At 40.5% G+C, this 24,345-nt stretch overlaps 1 long non-coding RNA gene across 1 annotated transcript in view; it reads left to right on the forward strand.

Annotated features, from left to right (window-relative positions):
* Positions 1–23,695, forward strand: part of LOC130543111 (uncharacterized) — a 37,476-nt gene extending 13,781 nt beyond the window's left edge. The window contains exons 2-3 of the long non-coding RNA XR_008958159.1: positions 19,285–20,689; positions 22,399–23,695. This is a non-coding gene — a long non-coding RNA (uncharacterized LOC130543111). The remainder of the gene's footprint in view (positions 1–19,284; positions 20,690–22,398) is intronic.
* Positions 23,696–24,345: the final 650 nt, after the last annotated feature.

A 24,345-nucleotide genomic window follows, 5' to 3' on the forward strand; every position in this document is an offset into this window, starting at 1 on the left:
GACTTTGTCTACGGGCAAGTAGAAGTTTTTATTGAGGTCCTCCCTGGGTCTTAAACAAAGGGTCTGAGCCTCGGCAAAGGCTGAGCCTGTGGGTGGACTGAGTTATAGACATCGTGGAGGTTGTGCTCATGAAGCCAAGTTCAGTTTCTTGCTGGGAGATTTTCCCCAATTTATTGGCTTTGCAGTTTGTGGATTCCACAAAACCGGCACTGACTGGCAACCTAACCAAGCTGAAACCAAGGATGCATTTGCTCTTTCTCTATCTCTCAGGCACCATTGAGTGTTCTGCGATGGCCTTAGACAATACTAAGTTTTAAGCCTGGAAACATAATTCTTTCTTGCTTTAGGGGCTGTGGTTTGGCTTGTTTTCTAAATTTGTTGGGTGTAGGACCTGGTAAAATCACACATCCTGCTAACTCTTGGACTCTGTGAAAAAAAATGAAGGATATACAAATCTTGATGTTATGATTTCCAAGGCCCTGAAGAAACTGCACACATTCCATCTGGAGAAAGCTCAGACTGCACCTACTGAGGCACCAAGAACTCCAAATGCTGGGACTGAGCAGAATAAAGCAAGAAAGAGCATAGTCCTTGGTTTCATTTTCACAAGAACTCTGGTCTTTAAACATCTAAGTCCACAGGGCAAGATAATTTAATTTTGGACTGTAATCTGCAGTGGGATGTAACATGTAATTCTCTTTGGAAATTTAAAATTAAAAGAAGGGTTATGTTAAAATCCAGAGTATCTCAGTTGTTAAGGGTTGAATTGTGTCTCTCCCAAAATTCACATGATGAAGCCCTAACTCCCAGTATCTCCAAATGTGACTGTATTTGGAGACAGAGTCTTTAAAAAGTTATTGCTTTGATGAGGTCATTAAGGTAGTCCCTAATTCAATCTGCCTGGTGCCCTTATAAAAAGAAGAGATTAGACACAGACAGGTACAGAAGGAAAGCCATACAGAGATGGAGACCATCTGCAAGTCAAAGAGAAAGACCAACCCTGCTAATAATTGATCTCAGACTTCCAGCCTCCATGACTGTGAGAAAACAAACTTCTGTTCAGTCTAGTACACCCATGTTATTGGATTTGTTGCTGAGGTATGCCTATAGATTTTATTATTGGAGTAACAGTGGTTGTTACTGGAAAGATGGCCTAAAGATGAGAACAGAAATTTCCTGAAAGATTGATGGTCCCCTCCCCATGGGAGCTTGAGAGTTAAACCCAAAGAGTTAAGAGATCAAAATGAGAAATGTGATAAGGAATGTTTTTTCACTACTCTTGGTGTTTCCCTTCTGTGAAGGGACCACAATTAAGTGTAACTCCTAGCCTCTCTGCCTTTTACTCATTTCACCCCAAGGTGGCAGTGGCGTAGTGGTTTGCTCCATTGGTAAAGTTTGAATTAAGCTGGTCATATATAAGATGGTTACCCCACTGAACTCTTTTGACTGGGTGGGTAAGTGTTTCTAATTCCACATTCGCTAGCAGACATATCAGGCTCTCCAACTAAACTATGTTCTCCAAACTTCATTTCAGTTGTAAAGGTGGTATTTTGATTTCCCATCTGCCTTACCTTTTTTTTTTTTTTCTCTATTTCTTCAGAATAGGGAGTGGAGGATAAACACCCCCTCAAAAACACAACAAATGATTCTATGTGTTGTAACTTTCCATTCTAAAGTATTAGTTTTTTTAAAGTGAGGATTGCAATTAATCTTGGACAACTGTCTTGGATTAGCAATGCTCCCAATGTCCTATACTCCAGGAAGGAGTGTAGATTAAAGATAGAATCAGTGTAAAGATAGAATCAGTGACTGACTTCCCCTTTCCTGTTGGAGGCTACATTGTAACTAGGAGAGCCCAAATTTTATAACATGTATTTAAAAATTTATTAGATGTTTAACCAAGGCCAGGTCCAATTTCATGCTGATTTTTAAAAAAACCTGGGTGTTGATTAAAAAAATTATTTAGTCCTTTACAGTTTATAAAATACTTGCATATACATTGTCTGATTTTCCCCAGAAAACTGGATGACTCAGTTTATATGAATTATGAAAAATAACAAAGCAAATTAGCGAAAATCACCACAAGCCTAGCTCTTGTGGTTCCAAGTTCAGAGATCTTTCTGCTATATAATGCAGTTTCTTTGTAAAAATTCATTAACCCTGACATTTGATGAAGAGTCTGAAAAATAGAGAGCTCTAAATAACCAACAATATGTTCAGTTGCATTTGCGCTTAAACCGTGTGAAATAAAATTTAAAAGAATGTAGGAACTGTAATATACCTAAGCAGTGTGGGATCTTAGTGCTGGAACATTCAGCCTTGCTTTGCTGGTTGTAAGGCACATGAGCATCATTACATTTTCAGAAATATCTGAGAGTTGGCAACTGCTACGTCATTCTTACAGGAGAAAGTACTCTGATTATTCTTAAACTGTTCTCCTCTTCCCTTCCAAAATCAGAGAGAAATGGCAGCTTCCAGAAGGTTCTCACACAATTTCTGGTGTGCAGCATCTTGAAGATGCAGCATTCCTGGTTCGTCTATGCATCTTCCCCTTCCTATTTTTCCTTCTTTTTCCTGGCCTTCATCTTTTGTCTGGGGTAGCTGAGGATGGACCTGGATCAGAAGAAACTTTCAAAACCCAGTTTTTTCTCTGCAGGCCTGATTCTAGCAAATATTAATGGAAATCTTGTTCGCCTCAGTGGTTTTTCTCCTTTGGGTTGGGGGGCTTGCCTCCTAGTCTCCATCTTTCTTCCTGTTCCCAATGCACCATCAGTATCTTAACTCCAAAAAATAAATTCTCCCAAGGTGCTAGTGAGAGAAGGCACAAAGTCCTTGGTCAGATACTATCTACACGTTTGAAAGCGGAGTTTTCTTGGTTCGCCATAGCTGATGCGATGGTACTGATGAGGACACGGAATACTCATGAGGTTCAGTGGGGTGGAGTCCGGAGCTGACGACCAAGAAAGAATTCTTGAGGCGTCTTTGGTGCAAAATTGGTGGTTTATTAAAGCACAGGGACAGGACCGGTGGGCAGAAAGAGCTACTGCCCCGGGGTTGTGAGGGGTGGCTGTTATATACCATGGGGTTGGGGGAGGTAAGGAAAAAGGGAGGTTGAGGAAATACTTTCATATGTTAAAGAAGACTCACAAGATACCAGAGGCCTTGCCATTGTCAAGTTAAGGTTGTTTTTCCCTCTAGCAAGGCATTAACATTAAGATGGTTGGGAACTTCCTGGAGGCTGCAGATTATAAGGACATTTAATATCTACGTATCTACATTCCCTTCCGGAAGCTAGGTTATTGATAGAAATGCTTCGTTCTTGTAAACTGCTAAGACATTTGTAAACCGAGGGATTGTGGTATCTATAGGTTAACTATTTCTTTGTCCTTTAGGGCAGCCAGGAGTGCCTGAGGAATGTCACGTACCTCCCATGGTGGGGGGCGGGTGTCGCGGGGTGTTAGTTTCTGCTTTGCCCTCAGCTTGCCTTCTGTTCCCTCATCAGTACAGCTGTCTGCGCTATAAACTTGGTGGTTCGAATCACTTTTTCCAGGCAGGGCTGTTCACAGTTTTCGTATCATAGTACGGAGGCAGCTTTCATATTTTCCCCTGTAGGACCGAGCCTACTCCCAGGAAATAGATCAAATAAAACAGAATAAAAATGAAACACAGTATCTCAGAGACCTGAAATAAATGGTGATTTAACTTTAGCACTTTGGAGGTGAAATTGCCTTGTGTTGTGACACATAGAGCCCTTATCATCCAAAGCCCTAAATTTAGAAGCTGATAAAAGTCTTTTTTTCTCTTTGTTTCTATAGCCTTTTATTTTTAACCTTGAATCGCCCAAAGGTGGATAATGAAACCTTTGTGTCTGCAGCTGACATATCTTTATTTGAGATGACATTTTCATGAATTATTAATAATAAAATATATAGCAATATATTATTTTCATATACTTAATCACATTTCTCAGCTATCTTATGAATAATTAAATCGGTTTTAAATAAATTTTTTAAATCAAAAATATCACTAAATATTATTATCTGTGGTAATCATCTTTCATTAATAGAGGAGGCCAGACATTTTGGTGGCTCCAAATCCAGTTTTTAATATCACATTCTTGTCATTGTCAAGAAACTTCTGTTCAACCTCACCCACTGCCCCCTGCTTCCCTGGCCCCCAGTGCCTGTCACTGGGCTTGTGCAGACCTAGACCATTTCCTTTAGGTCAGGAGCTCCTATTGATCAAAGCATAGAAAGAAAGTCACACATTCTAGAGCACATCTCCAAATATATGGATGTGTTTCAGACTGTCACCGTCACTGAAACAATGTGTTTAAAAGAGCAAATATGGATTATTTTGCATATGTACTTGGAGTGTTTCCCTTGTGGTTAGCTGAAATAAGGGTCTTGAAAAAGAAAGAGGAGGGGCCAACCAAGTTCATGAGTTCAGCGTATGTTGTGTAGAACCAGCCCAGAAGACTCCACTTTGTTAAACATCCAATTCAGGAAATAAATGAGAAAGTGCATATTCAGAGTGCAGTTGACATAACTGTACAGTATTTACACTTGTCTTCTTGAATGAATATAACTTCCACAGGGAAAAAAGCAAGGAACAAATTCTGGGTGCTCACTCTCTGTGTTCTCATTAAAGAACAATTCTTGCCGACATATCTGTCGTGCAGAAAAATTTAACTTGGGGGGCGCCTGGGTGGCACAGCGGTTAAGCGTCTGCCTTCGGCTCAGGGCATGATCCCGGCGTTACGGGATCGAGCCCCACATCAGGCTCCTCCGCTATGAGCCTGCTTCTTCCTCTCCCACTCCCCCTGCTTGTGTTCCCTCTCTCACTGGTTGTCTCTATCTCTGTCAACTAAATAAATAAAATCTTTAAAAAAAAAAAAAACAACGAAAAATTTAACTTGGAAATGTGCAGGAAAAGACGATGGCTTTTGGTAAGACCTTGACCCAATCATGTAAAGTAGCATGAACCAGTCCTCTTTCCTCAGAAACTATTTGAAATCCTCCAATGAAAATAAAAGTGCAAAGTGTAGCTATAAATAAGTAAGGATTTTTACCGAGAAGATCAGCAGAGGCAAGTTGAGGTTTTTGTCTCAGAACTGCCGACTCCCAGACTTGGGTGATGTGTGAAGTGTGGGAGCCATGAGATCCATGCTGGCTGCCCCTCGCTGCAGCCCGGAACCGGTGGGCTCCGCTCAGCCCCCTGCACGGGACCTTCTGGAAGCTCAGGGGCTCTATTAATGCCACCTGCTACATTTTAATTACTCTATCTACACAACAATGGACTTCTTTTGCATTTTTATGTTCATCTTCAGCCATTCATACTAAATTGACCCTTGGTTTTGTTTTTTTTTTTTTTAAAGATTTTATTTATTTATTTGACAGAGATAGAGACAGCCAGCGAGAGAGGAAACACAAGCAGGGGGAGTGGGAGAGGAAGAAGCAGGCTCATAGCGGAGGAGCCTGATGTGGGGCTCGATCCCATAACGCCGGGATCACGCCCTGAGCCGAAGGCAGACGCTTAACCGCTGTGCCACCCAGGCGCCCCGACCCTTGGTTTCATACAAGGTTCAGCATCATTCTACCTAATTCCTTTAAGAATTTTTTAAAGGGGGATGTAGTTAAACTGGAAACAGGGCACCAAGGCTTTACAATTTGGCAGTAGTGGTATAGAAAACAGTCAGCTGTGTCATGACCAATTTCCTCAAAGAGAGACCATTAGTCGAAAATGGCTTCCCTCATTCCTTTGCCTCATCTTACTCTCACCTCATCCTGAGGAGAGAGCGCCATCTCTAATGAATCCGCTGAAGTTAAAAATTTTATCTTTCAAAGACTTTGATAATGTTTTTTTACCCACACATCCAACAAAAATAAAAATAGACTTAGTAAGACATTATTGCCTCTGGAAAACAGCACGTTTTCACAGTGTATTTATAAAGTGTTACTTACACATGTTCGTCTCTCACATGATCATGACAGGCACTTTACTGAACTGAGTTACAATTAATATTATCAACACTGAGGGAAACAGAAGCCTTTATAACAAAATCCTTCCCAGATGCCATAATCAGTAATGGTATTTGATCGATATTTGCTAATTTGTTTTTTCCAAAATATTCAATATGTATCTTAAATAGAAAATGTTTTCACAATCACAGGTAACCACTTCGTCTACACTAGTACTTTTTTTTTTTTTTTTAATATTATAGACTTTTAGAGTTTTCTCTCTGATGCTGGCTGGAATATGGCATTCACCTGAGATGATTTTAGGTCCTGGAAAGAAGGTGAATTTCTCACAACTGGAAATTAAAAACACATAGAAAGATGTGCCAGCTTGATGCTAAAAGTTATCAAAATTGCTGACTAGAAGAGAAATTACTTAGCTTCCACTCGGGGACCTCTCTTCCAAGTTTGAAAGAGGTAACCTCTATTTGCATGTGCAATTTTTTTTGCAAAGTGCCCAATGTTCAGAAATGAGTCCCTGCTAACATTTACCTAGCTCTTTTTATTTGCAGTGGGGAAGGTGGATAACAGTCTGTAAATTCAACATTCTGCTGTAGATATTTCCAAAGGTCAAAAGGCATCAGGAATTTTTCAAGCTGATATACCCTGTTAGGATAAAAAAAAAAAAAGTTTGTCAAAAGATGCTTTAATTTTAGTTTAAAAGTTAAATTTTGCTGGTTTTCAATCATTGTAAATCATCCTATAAGATTAAAATTCTTCCATGTAATTCACATTGAAAAGCCAATCGACACGCAGACTACAGTCGAGATTAATACCTGGAACTCTTCATGAACGGTGAGCCCTGAGTTCCCAAGCCCTCTCCCAATGGTGAGTTCTAAAACGCATTCCTAGTCATCCCAGCAAGCTGACCCTGGGTTAGTAAACAATACACGCTCTGAAGCTACTTTCGAACAAGAACTTTCTCATGGCAATGTATTGTAATAGCCTATATATGTGACTTCGCCAGGAAATAAATTCCACAAAGGGCAAGGATTGACTTATTAGCTATTATAGCACAAGCATTTTAGTAACACCTGGCAAAAAAGAGACAACAATAATATTGTTGAATAAAGAAATGACAATGCGAAACCTCTTGGGAGAACAGTATCCTCGTTTATAAAATAAAGATGTGTCATTAGATGGTCAATAAGCTCTCTTTGAGCTGTATCAATCTTCTATAAAATACTTATTCTACATTTTTTAAAAAATTGAGTGTCTCTGACAACTTATTTTTTTTTTTAATTTTGCCCTGAAAGTAGATTCACTTTATTTATTTATTTATTTATTGAATTACTTACTTGAGAGAGAGAGAAGGAGTAGGGGGAAAGACAGAGGGAGAAGCAGACTCCGCCCTACTTGGGGCTCCATTCCAGAGCCCTGAGATCATGGCCTGAGTCAGAGGCAGACGCTTAACCCAAGTGAGCCATCCAGGCGCCCCCTGATGATTTATGATAATTTAGTTGGATTATTCTCTACAGGATATTTGGCTTCCATGGAAGCCAAGATCTGTCTACACTCAGATGGAAGACTGTAGAGGAAGAAGTGTATGTGGCAGGATCTGCCCACGGGCTCTGAGCCCGTCCAGCAGCCACCCCTCACCACCAGGCTTCGTCGGCAGCTTGGCCCACTGTAGTGTAGAAAGGAATGTTACCAGGGACTCTGTCCACTTCAGGGGACACTGGGGCATCGTAGAGTAGATACCCGATTACCAAAGTCAGCATAAACTGGATGTGTCCCCGTACTCAGATACACAAAGGAAATAGTTTCAAGAACTCTTCCCGGGGCGCCTGCGTGGCACAGCGGTTAAGCGTCTGCCTTCGGCTCAGGGCGTGATCCCAGAGTCCTGGGATCGAGCCCCACATCAGGCTCCTCTGCTATGAGCCTGCTTCTTCCTCTCCCACTCCCCCTGCTTGTGTTCCTTCTCTCGCTGGCTGTCTCTAACTCTGTCGAATAAATAAATAAAAAAATCTTTAAAAAAAAAAAAAAAAAAAAAAGAACTTTTCCCATAGCTCTTAACTCTCCCAGCCAGACCAGAGATGTCACGAGGGTCTGTGAGAGGATCTTGTGAAGAGACTGGTGAGAGAATTCTTGGGAGGAAACTGAAGGCTTGTGATGCTGGCCACCAAGCACTGCAGCCAGCTCCAAGTCTAGTGAGGAAAGCTTTGGAAAAATCCCTTAGAGAGCTTTGAAATGTATTCTCCTTGGTAATGACCTCAGAGGCCCAAGCCCAGATTCTTGCTTGAGAAAACAAAAAACCAACTATAAACCTAGGCTTAGTCTCTGTCACCTGGGCCCCTAGAGGGTGGGGGAGTCCTCAGTGCTTAGCTGGTAGACCTAGATAGAGGCATGGCTCCCTTGGGACCAGGCTGCCATCCCAGTTTGTGAGCCCTGCAGGGAAAAGACAATGTGGACTGTATTTAGATCTTGCTCCTGGAGCTATGAGGAGACCTCGGCAAAAGAAAACCAGCCAGAAACTGACGGATCAAGGAAACTTCAAGTGAGAGGGACCTGCCAGGGAGCATTAGAAGCCTTCAAAAGATCCCCACAAGATGAGAGATGATCTTTAATCATCTGGCATGACCAGGAAGTACAGAGCCAGCATATGATTCCGCCCACCAGTCAGGCTCCTGGAATGAAGAAGCAGGGAGAAGACTTCAGGCTAACGCAATCTTAGGCCGGATATTTCAATTACTATTGTGAAGTGATGCTTGCAGCAGCAAAAGGACTCTGTTTTATTTGAGACTGAGGAAAAGTGAAACGCCTGCCAACGCTTGCAGGTTGGAGCACAGGAAGATTATTTAGTACCGTTTAAAGAGTTGGGGGAGACAAAAATACATTTCTGTTTTGGTTTCAGTGTATGAGTCATTGCTTATACAACATAGTGGTTTCACCATATTTGCCTCAGATTTGCTAATTACATGGCACACCACTGAATTTTGTTTGTTGCACATGTTTGGAGTTTCATTAAGTTGCATTTTGTTTTCCAAGAAAAGAGGAGAAAAGGCCTTGAATATGAGACACTGTTTTTGGAGTTTGCATTACCAGCTGGAAGTGCAGGGTTCTGGCCTGTTGACTCGGCTGGTGGGGGAGCGGGGGACGGTCCTTATGGGATTATATGCTCTGTAGGGCTGTCTGGGTCACCAGTGGACAGATGCCATCATGAGGAAGGACCTGATCAAAGAAGGACCTTTCCTCCACCCGTTCGCCGCGCTGCCAGCTGACAGTCTTGCCCTGTGGGCTCTTCAGGGATTGCCTTGGCCGGCTACAGACAGGATCCTTGCACAAGTGTCACCAGCCTGACCCCCTGAACTCAGGAAATTTCTAGCAGAAGCTTCTGCTTAACCATCAGTCTTACCTTTTAGAAGCAAACTAATGAACTTTTGGGACAGAAAAAGAAATATTGGAGGAAGAGGCCGGCACAGATGAACCAGAAAGTGCCAGAAGTGACCAACAGTTACCTAGGCCTCATTATAATGTTCAAATCCCCTTCTGAATATTCATCCTAAGTGCTTTTCCTCCTTTGGGGAGACATAGCTTTGGAAATTATTCCCCATCATCTCCTTGTTAGTTAAAATATAGTTGACCTTGTGAGGCAAAAGCCCCCCTGGGGTAGTCTCTATCTGCAACTCACCAAGGAGTGGGCCCACTTTGGTTTGGTAACACAAAGTCAAACCTTTTTTCCAGGCGGCCCATAGCCAATGACTAATGAAGGTGGGCATATGCAGGCTTGGCCATTTCAGCCTAACTCAAAAGAACTCTGATGGATGGTTTCATGGCAGAGCTCCCCATGGGGTTGTCCGAGGCCCATTTGGAATGTACTGCAGCTTGCCATCTCCCTCTGCCCAAACTGTTCCCTCCCCCTACTTCTGCAGGTGTGGATGCCAAGGGTACTTCCTTTTTTTTTTTTTTTAAGACTTTATTTATTTATTTGAAAGAAAGAGAGAATGAGCATGAGAGGGGGGTGGAGGGAGAGGGAGAGAAAGAGGGAAAAGCAGACTCCCCACTGATCAGGGAGCCCGATGCCGGGCTCCATCCGAGGACTCCGGGATCATGACCCAAGTCAAAGGCAGATGCTTAACCGACTGAGCCATCCAGGCGCTCCCAAGGGTATTTCCAAATAAACAATTCTGCTCACCTAACTCTCTGCTCCCCAGAGAGCTCACCATGCCAGAGTGGCCGTCTGCTTAACCTGTATCCTTGCAGTCCTCCCTTTTTCAAATATGCAGGGATACACATATTCAGTTACATCCCTATAAAGTCGTCGTCTTGGTACAACTAAACCCATAGGTATGTGTTTGGGTAAAAATGTATACCATTTAATTTGTTAATTAAAATTTGTAAAATACATACTTAGTAAAATTTAAATCATAAGTTACAGTTCTTTGAGGATCCTACAGCCTGCACATGGAGACCATGGTGACGACCCCAGTTGGCCCGTCCCAGAGACAGCCATAGAGACCCACGCATAAACTGATCCCCGGAGCATTGCTAGGTATGACTCTACCCTAAATCCAAGTTTCTGTTTGATTAAAAGTATATTAAACATTAATAATTTCATCACTCTCCAAAGAGTAAGGCAATAAAGTGACACAAGTATTACTCTATGTGCCTTTCCCAAGAAGAGTAGACCAAACAATGAAATCATAGGCTTTCATCTCCATTTCATTTAAAAAGACTGCGTGCACACTCGGAATTCAAAGGCACAGTCAGGTCTTCCACTTAATGAATCTTAAAAACTAACTGGGCTTTTGCTTAGCCTGTACACATTTATTATTAACTCATTATGAAATTGTATTTTCCATTATGTCACAAGGCTACATGAGGCAATCCCTTTCCATCTGGGCCCATTAAAAACTTGATAAACATAATTATTAAGACAAACTGGCAGGGGTGAATTGTTCTTTACAGTAATTTGCTCTGATGCCAGTTCTGTTTCAAATCATTGCTCCTTTAGGACAGAGTGTATTATAAAAGTCTGCATTTACTCATAGTGTTTAGAATGGGGTCTTGCATATGGAGCGTGACTCAATACAACATTACATTCAACAAGACTGGTTCGGTGGCAAAACTCTGGCAAAGGTACCTTTTGTTTATTTTGCCTTTTTTCAAATTGAGGTATAATCGACATTCAAGATTATGTTAGTTTCACCCATACAATATAATGATACATATATGTATATGTATATGTATATATGTATGTATGTATATACACACACTGTGAATTGATCCTCACAATGTCTAGTTAACATCTGTCACCATACATAGTTACAGAGATATTTTTTTTCTCTTGATGAAAACTCTTAGGATCTACGCTCAGCAACTTTCAAATATGCAATATAGTATTATTAACTATAGATACCATGCTGTACATTACATCCCCATGATTTATAAATGTACCTTTTTTGAGAAGTAATTTTATTATGGGGCACCTGGATGGCTCAGTTTTTTAAGTGTCTGCCTTTGGCTCAGATCATGATCCTGTGGTCCTGGGATTGAGCCAGAGGTCAGTGGGAAGTCTGCTTCTCCCTCTCCCTCTGGCCCTTCCCCCTGCTTATGCACTCTCTCTCTCTCTCATAAATAAATAAATCTTTAAAAATAAAGTAATTATATTATGACCTTTCTTCGCAATGACTTTATGATTGCTTTTGCACTGGGAAGTCTATATTGATGGAGTACAAAAAATATTTCTATGTCTTCTAATCTTAAATTCACTATCATGCCAAGCTGTGCCAGGCCCATCCAAGAAAAAAATCTGATTTAGCTTAGGGTTCCAGCCTACCTATTGACACTGCTAAGAAGCAATTAAAGAAGTAACAAAGGGACAAACCAGACCCCAGACCCTCTTAGTGAATCCATGGGTCACATATGTCTCTCTTGGCCCAACATTACACGAAATGGGCATGCACGCTCACATGTGCCTATGCGTACATACGTCATTTCTATGTGTTTTTAGAGACTGTAGTAACATTTAGAGCTCTGCATTCCAATGAGAACACTGTTTACTATTTATAGTTATTTGACTTTCCATATCTACATGCAGGATTTTTTCTTTCATGGCTACCCTCCCCTATGAGACTTTACTTTCCTTGAGGGAAGACATCTTGTCTGTTCTACATGCTACCTTTTCCGTGCATCTAGCACCATGCCGAGTGCACAGCAGCCATTTAGTAAATACTGTGATCCAGCCCTGGACTTCAGAGTACTCTGTGTGGGCACAGTGTTGCTCGACTTTTTCCATTTTTCTTTTCCTTTTGAAAAATGCTTGGATTCCTTACAGCCTTTGCAAATGTTCACCATTCAAGAACGGAACCAGCAGAGTTGTGATCCCATGATAGGAAATGAAACTTGTTGATGGCATTGCCTTCGTGCTTAAAACGTGAAGAGTGATTCACAGGAAGTACTGAACACAGGATCTGTGCACATGATATCCGTGAAAAGCAGAAGTCACCTTATAGGCATGCTTTCATACTTGTGCCAGCACACACCAACACACACACACACACACACACACACACACACACACACAATGCATGTACTGTGAAAGCCTTTATATGATCATGTAATCTCCTTCTGTTGAATGTGAGCAGGCCTTAGTCAAGTGCTTCTAAAAAACAGAATAAAGCAGAAGTGATGGAATATCACTCTGAAACTAAATCATGAAAGGCAGTGTAGCACCTCTCTCTCTCTCTCTCTCTCTCTCTCTCTGTCTCTCTCTCTCTTTCTCCTTCTCATTACTTTTTCTTGGAAAAACCAGCTGCTCTGTCATGAGTAACCCTATGGAGAAGCCAACATGGCAAGGAACTGAAGCATTTGGTCAATGGCCACACAAGTGAACTTGGAAACAGATCCTCCAGGCCAGTCAGCCCTCAAAGTACAGCCCAAGAGACATTTTCTCTTTGTGAGAGAATCTGAGCCTGAACCACCCAGCTAAGCTGCTCCTGGATTCCAGACCCACAGACACAATGAGGTATTAAGTGTGTGTTGTTTTAATATCTTGAATTTGGGGGTACTTAGTTCAGCAGCAGATAATTAATACATCATACAACCAATATTTACTGAGTTTCTCCTAAATGCTAAGGACAGTTCTAGATGCCAAGGAATACACCATGGCAATCAAAACCAGACACATTGTTCTCATGGGAAAAGAAACTATGATTAACATTTTAATATTCGTATGTATAAATATCATCCTGAATGCATAAACAATGTTTGGAGAACAGAGCAGATTATTATTATTTACTTACAGCAAATAACAGCTACAGGGTTCACCTGCGCCTCCATTCTTGCCTCTAGAGTCATGAGATGAGAACCAGACACAACCTGTACATGAAGGGGTTACAGGTGAAAAACCCTAAACAAAATAGTCTGGCTCTGGATTAGGAGGGACAGCTGTCCCTCCTTCCCTTCTGAGAGAATCTCTTTGGACACACAATGGGAAAGATTTGGGGTTCTTACCCTGATTTTGTGGAGTGAAAATAAATTTCTCCATGAGAAGATAAGCTAGTATCCAGGGATGTTTCCACTGTCACAGCTCTCAGCCTCCCTTGAAATGCACAGACAGAACTCCAGAAGGAAAATACCTCTAGAATTCTCTCACTATTCAATCATTCATAATTCCTCCAAGGCTTGCTTTTAGCTGAAATCCCAAGTTTTAGTAACACTTGTATAGAAAACGCTAACTGTGCAGAAACATAAAAATGTCTTCTCTACAGCCCCCCCAGTTAAAAAATGCTCGTCACTGCATTAACCACAAAATGAAAATTTTGGAACAGGTTGAATGCTTTAAAATAATGAGGATGGTAAAATAAATTATGGAAGAGAAATTAAAAATCTATGTATCCAGCATCAGAAAATGTCAGATACCTAGAATAAATCTAACTAAAGATGCGCAAGACCTCTGTATGGAAAACTACAATTCAAGAAAATATAGATAAATGTAAGAATGTATCATGAAAGAAAGAGAAAGAAAGAAAGAAAGAAAGAAAAAGAAAATAACAAAAGAAATTCAAGAAAATATAAATAAATGTAGAGAATATACCACAATCAGTGGCTGAAAGTCTCAATACTGCTAAAGGTGTCAATTCTTCCCAAACTGACCCATAGATTCAATGCAATCCTAGTAACAAACCCAGTAGGCTCTTCTATAGAACTGACGAGCTGATTATCAAGTGTTTCTAGAAAAACAAGGGACCTAGAATCAGAAATACAATGTTGAGGAAAGGAAAAGAAAACTTCAGACATCAAAAATTACTGTAAATCTATGTACTATAACTCATATACTGTATTATCTACTATAAGACTTATGGTATTGACATAAGGATAGACAAATAGCAGAACAGAAAGAGGAATCCATACATATACACACACATATACAGTCACCTGATTTATTACTAAAGCTTCATTGAAATTTAACGGGGAAAAAGATAATATCTTCCGTAAAGGGTGACGGGTCAATTGGAGGTCCATCTAGAAAGACATGAATATTGACAGCATCTCACATCATACACAAAACTTCAACATGGGTCAGAGACATCAATGTAAAGGTTAAAACTGTCAAGGTTTTGGAAGATGAATCTAGAAATAGAACAGTCTTATGAATTTGGGCTACACGAGGATTTCTTTAAAAGAACAGAAAAAGGCAGTAATCCTAAAAGAAAGAACAGGCCATTTAGACTATATTAACATTAAGAACTTCTGTTTACCAAAAGAACATTAAGAGAACGGATCCAGGGGCACCTGGGTGGCACAGCGGTTAAGCATCTGCCTTCGGCTCAGGGCGCAATCCCGGCGTTCTGGGATCGAGCCCCACATCAGGCTCCTCCGCTATGAGCCTGCTTCTTCCTCTCCCACTCCCCCTGCTTGTGTTCCCTCTCTCGCTGGCTGTCTCTCTGTCGAATAAATAAATAAAATCTTTAAAAAAAAAAAAAGAACGGATCCAGTAAGACAATGGGTAGGCAAGCTATAAACCGGAAAAGCACACTTGCAACACCTATATCCTTCAAAGGACTCTTATCCTAAATATATAAAGACTTCCTACAAATCAATATGAAAAAGAAAGACAACACAACCTATGTTATGACTTCTGACTGCTGTGAGATTTAGAGGAGATAAAATTGCTAAACAAATTAAAATTTTTACAAAAAGCTATTATGATTGTTTTATCATTATCATTACTACCCCTTCAAAGGACCAAGAGATGTCTGCACAATAGTCTAGTCTCTGTGGGAAGCACCCTCACAACGTCTGAACACTTATTTATTGACACCCTTTTTCTATTGTTTGAATTGGAATAATAAGTCCTGAAATTTTCACGTCATGTCTAAATAAGATTGTATGGAATATTTTGACCAAATAAATCAAGCTCCTTAGCTTTCCAACCCTTCAATAACCATGAAATATTCAAACCTGTACCTGATTGAAACAAATTGGTCAACTCCATTTAAACCATCATACTGGTAATGCGTCTGGCCACGGGCTGATTGAAAGTTCCACTGGTTTACATTCACAGAGGGGAGGGGCTTAGAGGCCATGAGACTCAGACCAAACACTTCCTCTGATGATGGAGTGTGAGACATCGTCATCGGTCTTTTAGTACAGTGTCATTTGCAAGCCTAAATACACTATGGTTTGAGAACGTAGCAAGGCATCGAAACTTCTTATAGAGGCAGGACCTTGGTCTTGCTGATTCATAAATTGGAGTAGGAATACTAAGAGATTCTGAAGAGCCAGAGCATAAATGTGGCATAGCTCTGCCATGAGCATGAAGTTTATTCTTTCCAGTAGAAGGAAAACAGCAAGTAACAATGACAGTGATTTAATAGTAACTAATTAAAACATTCTTATACTAAAAATATGAACACATGTTATGAGGAGTATATAGGGCACATGAAATTTTCAGATAAAACCCAAGAATTCAAACACTTTACCTTCTTTCTGAGAAGTCTCTTTGGCAACAAGCTCTAGAATCCTGGGGCTTAAGATTTAAGTTCCTTTAAGGTAGCGAAGTTTGTAAAACAATGATATTTACTCTAGACCAACCCCCTCATTTTACATTTGAAGATTCTGAGGTCCAAATAGGCCAAATTAGTGGCAGATCCAGGGCCAGATCGCAGGATTTCTGCTACCTCATCTCCAGAATTTTTACTGTCTTTCCAGCCTCCGACAGAGGACGTTGCCTGAAACATTGCCAACACAGACTGGGCGGAAGTAGTATTCAGTGGCTTAGCAAGACCTCTCAAGAAATACCTTGATGGTTTCTGTTTGCTGAACTAAATTGAATTCATGGATGGCTTAGTCTTCATTACTGCATATTTATTAATGAGCTTGTGGGGTTAAATAGTGTTCTTTCAAACTCACTTAAATGTAGCAGAAATGCTCTCTCTGATTGGGATTCCAGTTTTGAGAACAGTGGCCTGAGGGCGCGCCTCAGGGAGCAGGACAATTTGATGATGCCGTTTGCAGTGATAACCCATCACTTCCGTGGCACTGACACTGAAAAGATGTAGGCATTAATAATACACCCTACATCCACGTGGTGACATGCGGTTCTGCTCTAATTAGGGTTGTAATTTTTACAGCAATCTGAGGCACTGTTGTTTTTTTCTGCTTTTTTTTTCTCTTAAAGTTACAGAAATTGGGGAGAGAGAGATTTATCAAATCTCTGCTAATCAGAGTTGGATATTCTAATTTTTATGAGAGGATTAATATTATCCAAGTTTTTCTCTGAGATTAATGACAAGAATTTGAGTGAATAAACTAAAAAAAAAAAATAGCGCTACTCTGAGCCCTTTGGGTTTTGCCAAAGTGCTCTAGGGTAATTGAGATGATTTGTCATTTGCTTCTGTGGCAATGTTGGCGATGTCCTGGAGCCCATGGAGCAGCTGTGGACGTGGTGCTCTGGGGGATGTGCGGCGGTCTGCCTCCCTTCCCTCTGCTATGTTGCTTCATTTCATACGATGTTTGAATCTGGTTTCCAAGTCTGTATGTGTGCATGTTTCGCTCAGTATATATCATTCCTCCTGCCAGCCATGAGAATATTTCCATAATTTCTACTAATGTTCATTTTGAAAGAAACACCCCCCCCATTTCAGTTTCCTACTTAAAGAATATTCAAGGACCTGGTGCTTTTTTTCTGACACTGCACATAGCACCAGATCAAATCCAGATGTATTTTAAATACAAACTTGTTATTTTATATCAGTTTTAGATTAACAGAAAAATTCTGAAGTTGATACAGAGTTTCCATATACACCACACCCAGGTTCCCCTATTTGTGTCTTAGTAGGGTCTATTTGCCACAGTGAGCCTATATGGGCATATTATTATTAACCAACGTCCATACTTTATTCAGATTTCTTTAGTTTTTATGTAATTACCTTTTTCTTCTCTAGGATCCCATCTAGGATGTCACATTACATTAGTTGTCATATTTCCTTCGGCTCCTCGTGGCCATGACAGTTCATCATACTCTCCTTGTTGTTGGTGATCTTGACAGATTTCAGGAGTACTGCTAAGGTATTTTGTAGAATGCCTCTGAACTTGGATTTTTCTGATGCTTTCCTTGTGGTGAGACTGGGGCTATGGGTTTTGGAGAGGAAGGCCGTGGAGGTAAAGTGCCATTCATATCACATCATATCAAGCGTACATACTACCGACATACACTGTTGATGTGGACCTTAATTCCCAGACTGAGGTAGTGTTTGTCAGGTTACTGAAATGTAAAGTTGATTTTTATTCTTCTTTCCATACCATACTCTTTGGAAGAAAGTCACTTACTTAAGCAGTGGGGAGTTATGTTCCACCTCCTTGAGGGCAGAATATCTACATAAAGGATTTGAAATTATTCTGCCCGGGAGATGTGTCTCTTATTTATTTATTATTCTTTTCAGTCATTTATTTATTCCATCATTTATTTATATCAATGTGGACTCATAGATACTTATTGTCATCTAATGCTATTTTATTTATTTTGTTACTCAAATTATTCCAGCTTAGGCCTTTGGGATCTTTTTTAGATGGCTATGTCCCTTTGACATCTTATATATTTCCTGCCAAGTCTTAGAATCAGTCATTTCTCCAAAGAACCCTGCTTCCTTTAATCGGAGAATGGCATTAGACACCAAGCGCTGGGTGCTTGGTGTGTTCATTTCTACTGGAGTGTCATTGCTTCTGTGGATACTAACCTGTGTGTGTGTGTACATACCCATGAGCATTTCTATACCTAACAATCTGTATCTACACTAAGGTAAACATGAGTTCATGTTAATGTCTCCCCTCTAACCCATTACTAGATCATTACAGATCATTCTAGGCATTTCACCCCTTGCACATAGATCTCTGATCTCCTACTTCAACGGTTAGAAAACCGATTCCCACCATCGGCCATCCATTTACTTAATTGTTTATTTCAAACGCACATGCATAGTAGACCATGATGTTAAACATAACCCTGTGGGAAACAACCTTATCAACTGGAGTCTAGTACTTACGTATAGTTCTTTTACCTTTATTCTTACAGACTCTATTCTTTTTCAAAGTTATCTCTGTCAGAGTCTTTTACCCCAACTCCTTAAGTGAGGTTGTTTCAAACATTTGCAATGCATTTAGATAATTTTGGCACTTTCTGTATTTCATCCTGGAATCCCTGCCCTCCTAAATTATTTTTTTTTAATTTTATGTGTTTATTCATTCATTCTTTTGCTGTGAAGTTCTGTGGGTTTTGACAAATGCACAGAGTCATATACCCATCTCTACAGTATCATACTGTATCATTCTGCCACCCTAAAAATCATCTATATTTGACCCATTCAATCCCCTTTTCCTCCTGCCACATCCCTGGCAATCACTGATTTTTATACTATCTCTAATTTTGCCTTTTCCAGAATTTCACATATTTGGAATCACATAGTATATGGCCTTCTTGGATGAGTGTCTTTCACTTGGCAATATGGATCTAAGATTCAACCAGGTGTTTTCTGGCTTGATAGCTTATATTTTTATCACTGAATAATATCACCTTGTATGAATTACCACAATTTATCTATTTACCTATTTAAGGACTTTCTTGTTACTTCAGGTTCTGGCAATTATAAATGCAGCTGCTATAAACGTTTGCATGCAGATTTTTGTGTGGACATGAATTTTCAAATCAATTGAATAAATACCTAGGAGCATGATTGTTAGATTATATGGTAAGACTATGTTTAGCTTTATAATAAATTGCCAAACGGTCTTCCAAAGTGACTGTGTTGTTGCATTTCGCCAACAGTGAATGCAAGTTTCTACCGCTCCACAACCTTACTAGCAATTGGTGTCGTCAAACTATGCATGAGGTCTTCTACCAAATGAGTATTTTATTCAACATCTACTATATGTGGGCCTAACTGACTCATCTGTCAAATCAGTTGCAATACCCTATCCTTCATACCTTTGCAAAACATGACTAAAGGTAAATGTGTGTAAAGTGTATAGAATATAATAGAAAAAAATATGTCAATACATTTTACTTTGGATTCAAAAAGTCAACCACAACCCTTCTCCCCCAGGAAAAGAATATCAGAAATGTACATTTCCGCTTTATAAAACACCTTTGTTGCAATTACAGTGATTGGATACTTTAAGAACAGCATCTTAGTCTAGTTAAAAGTGGCTGAAAGCATCCTAAAGTCTTTCCAACCAACCAATTCACTTTATTAGAAAAACTACACAGGTGCGATCTGTGTTTTCTTTCTTGTGTATGCTTACCCCCCTCTATCAGGGAAAAGGTACTCAGTAATTTTGACTAACTGGAAATGTAAGGACACTTGGGTTTCCCTGTCTCCTGACTGGTGCCCTATGCATGATATCTGGCTGCTCATTCTGGTTACCTTTCCAAATTATGCCTGAACTATTGACAAGTTACAATAGGGGCCCCTGGGTGGCTCAGTCTGTGAAGTGTCTATCTTCAGCTGAGGTCATGATCCTGGAGTCCCAGGATCGAGCCCCACATCAGGCTCCCCAATCAATGGAGAGTCTGCTTCTCCCTCTAACCCTCCCCTTTCTCGTGCTTTCTCTCTCTCAAATAAATAAATAAAATCTTTTTTAAAAAAGTTTACAGAGTAAATAACCCTTTGATCATTGACCTCAAGCGGCCGATCAGCCCTAGTATCACCGGGTAGTAGTGCTTGCTCGTGACGAAGAGGATACTCAAGAAGGTCTGTTCCTTTTCCAAATGGAAATGGGAAGCAGAGGGGCTGGCTTGGTATGGGGCTGACCTGGAGGCTCATTTCAGCACTCTGCTGTCCTGTTCTTTGCTACTCTATGAACAAAGACACCTGCATGGGGATGCCTTATACGTTTTCTGGAAAGATAGGAATAACAATCTTCAGCTTTCACACGTGGATCCACATGTGTGAGCTCCAACTTTGCACTGAAGGGCTTGCCCCCTTACCTTCCTGTGTTGCATTTGCATGCTTTCGGTAATGTCTTGCAGTAGAACATATACTGACATTTGCTTTTTTACTATCACATAGTCACACAGTCTATGTTAGGAACTTCTTTGGAACACATAATTTCATATTCAAAATGTACGGAGCGGAAGGAAGAGAAAAGAATAAGATGAAAAGACTCCGAAGCTGAAAGCCATTAGCGAAGACAGGTCTAAGTGGCTCAATTCATCTCGATCCTGCAGCACGGTAAGTGAACACAAAACTTACTTTCAAAGCTATGTCACACGTGCTATTATGCATGTATCTAAGAAATTGACGATCCCCCATGTGAATATCTGTACAATTGACTGCTTCTGGGGAAGAAACAGTATACGATAGCTACAGCGCTGTAACGTCCAAGTGCTTTTCCCAATGCTATCAGTGCCCTAATTAATGGTCGTCACTAGCTGAGTGTTCACGGATATAAATCTCTGTAATAGTTTATGCAGGGTCCTCGTGTGAGAACTTAAGCTGCCTCTGTGCTATGAAGTCAGACATGTATAGGCGGGTCTGTGTCAACCCACCAGAGGGTTGAGAGGGGCTCCATCTATGAGAGGACGGATGAGTCTCATGGGACAGGCAGTGATTCACTGATGGATTGGATTCATTGATGGATTGTCCACACGGCTAAGATTCTCAAGTTAGGAGGGCACAGGGGGCTACCACAGAACTTCTCAGGCATCAAACTTTTATGGAAAAGAAATTCACTCTCGGGGAGCCAGAGGCAGCTGTCTTCACGAAGGTCCAGGGAGTCAGAATGAGAGTGAGCGCAGGGATTTTAATGAAGTGATGCATAGAGTCCTGCACCCGATTATGAATAACTAAATTTATACTCAGATTTACGACTCCAGGAGTTATGGACTTGGATCAGTTCCTTAGAATTGAATTACACCTGGAGAAATTCACGAAGTTAAGTTTCTGAACATGCAAAGGTGAGAATTTGACCAAAGGAGAGGATTTGACCACCTTAACCCCACTGCTTGGCTAGCCCAAACCCCTCAGAGTTTCAGTCTCTTAAATCAGAAATCAGTGCACTGGATTTATCATTTTTAACCCCAGATTTATTCCATGCTTGTCAGTTGCATAGAAGTGATGGCATAATAGATGAGTTGTGTTATACATTCTGTTTTCATATTTTATTAGAGTACTTAATTGTGTACCCACAGCTTGAGTTCCTCTCCAGTAGGTCTAATCCTGCACAGACTCCAGGACAATTTGCATGTGCTTCAGATTTATCATGTAATCACGTAAACCGCTTAGGAGCTGAATTTACTGATCAGATGTGCCTTCCAACACAGATCATCTCGGCATGATGCCTGCAAAAGCAGATGTTTTTAAAGGAATATCTGAGATGAATAAGAATAGAATTAGCTTTTATAGAGCAGCATTTTCTATGGCTGTTCCTTACCAGCGCCATGATTGTGAATAGTTGTTAATGACCGAAGAGCTCCATGGTCAAATACGTTTGTGTTATGCTGAGTCAACATTAAACGGATGTCTGTAGGACATACCAGTCTTTAATATGCTAATGAGTTATCAATGTCTAAGAAGGAGCCAAGGTGCGCAGCATTTCCCAGCCGCATCTGACCTTGAAAGTGGATACGTGTGTACATTGTACAAGTGCTCCCTTGAATACATTTGGAATATTGTGATCCAGAGAGAGCAACAGAAATCTGGCTGAAATCCTGGTAGGCATCTGGGTATGGGATAGCACCTTGACACTGACTAGCTAACTACGCGAGGTGTTGGTGAAATCTAGCCCTAAAGACGGAAGCAGGAAATGATGAAGCAACACTATCCCTGACCTGTTGTCACTAGAGCATATTTACCGTGTTATTAGGAAGTGTTGAGGAGCTGTGCAAGAGACCCACTCTCAGCTGTTGCTCTAAGCTTAAAATCTCTTATCTCCAAAATAGCTTTGAAGATTTTACATTTCCACCCGTGTTCACTTCTGATCTCGGCAGAGAGCGCGTCTGTGTCCATCCACAGGCGGCATGGAGAGCCAGCATGCTACAGAGCTGCAGGAGGGGAGAAGAGTCCTTTCAAGATGGCAATCCATGAAGATTCAGTGAACAGTGTCTCCTTGTAGCATCTGCAATACAAAAAACAGGCACTTTCCAAAATGAATAATAAGGCCCCTGGTACAAGCAGCAGATGTCCCAAAACAGAGAGCTCAGGGAGCAAGGAAATCGGGGCACCCAAGGGGCCATACTGGAAATTGTCTCTTAGTCACCTTATTAAGGGTTATCACCAGTTTCTTAGTAAGGAAGAACTGGACATCGGTTCCATAATCCATTATATATCTTCTTAGTTTCCTGCATATAATAACCTTTGTTGAGTGTTTGCTATGTGTTAGGTATCATCCCATCAGCTTTTCACAAGTCTATGCATTGCTGAAGAGGAAACTGAGGCACGGAATGGTAATACAGTGTGTCCCCAGTGCACATTGAACGGCAAACACAGGACTATTGGACGTAAGAGCCGGTACCCTTCTCTGCACACACAGTTCTCCACAGAAAACACGTTTCATCTTTCCAGTCATTAGCAACCAATCTTGTGTCAGATTTTGTAATTCTCAAGTTAAACACACCTCCCGTCATCATGCACAAGACCCTGTACTGGTGATCATCTTAATAACCATACGGGGAAGAAGAACCACGTTTTGTCTTAATGGGCTTCATGCTATCTGGATATATTTAGGGTGAGCAGACCTCCAGGGTGCCCGGGACAGTCTTGGTTTATATGTTATTCTTAATGGGTCTTGCTTTCACTCTCAAAATTATGCTGGACTGGATCAAAACTATACGATCACCCTAGATGTAGTCGCATTATGAAAATGCTCTTTGCCAAGAAATTTTAAAAATGTATCTTTGAGTGGAAATTAGAATATTCTATAAAGAGAAAATGAGGCAGGAGAAGGCTTATGCCAAGGCTTCAGTCCACTTACCAAATACGGATAAGCAAAAAAAGAGTATCCGGATTTACTCGGTATGCTATCAGGCAAAACCTTTACTTTTTGAGCAAAATGCACAAAGTTTTCACGGTAATGTAAGGCACGATGTAATTTCAGATGCTATTACCATACTATTTCCTTTTATTTTATTTATTTTGCCAGACCATTTGAAGATACTTTGTAACATCAATTTTCTGCTTAAATTTAACCATGTGTTTTATCTTAAGTTTATGAAACCTTTCAAAATGGAAAAAAAAAAACCACTAAAGGAATTCCTGGCTTGTCATTACTTTTGAAAGTATATATTGAAAACCATATCTATATTATTTAATTTTATATTTTTATTTTTTGTTCCAAATTCCTAAAGAAGAAAAGGAAGGAGGGAAAGAGAATAGCATGATGTACAAATTCTTCTCCAAGACCGACAGTTGAATCTTTAAGATAAAAATTCAACGTCCTTATCACACAGTCTGCCAGTCCCTCTGTGGTCTGGCCTCTCTTTATCTCTCTGGATGCAGTTTGCTCCCTGTTGCCCCTCATCCTCTGAGCGCCAACCTCACTGACCTTCTTTCAATACCTCAAACCCGCCATGTTCCTTCTCGCCATAGAGCTTCCAGTCAAATTGTTCCTCTTCTGCCTCGCTTAGCTCATTCCTACTCAAATCATCCACAAAGTACTCTCCATGAGCCAGGGCAGGAAGTTGGATTATTATTCAGAAGTATGGGATAGGCTGGTGATGGGTAGTAAGGAGAGCATGTATTGCATGGTGCACTGGGTGTTATACGCAACTAATGAATCATCGAACTTTACATCAAAAACCAGGGATGTACTGTATGGTGACTAACAGAATATAATAAAAAAAATTTTTTTTTAAAAGTATACCCTTCTCCATTTCCAAGGGAGGAATATT

The sequence above is a fragment of the Ursus arctos genome, unplaced genomic scaffold (genome assembly GCF_023065955.2).
Source record: "Ursus arctos isolate Adak ecotype North America unplaced genomic scaffold, UrsArc2.0 scaffold_10, whole genome shotgun sequence".
Lineage (NCBI taxonomy): Eukaryota > Metazoa > Chordata > Mammalia > Carnivora > Ursidae > Ursus > Ursus arctos.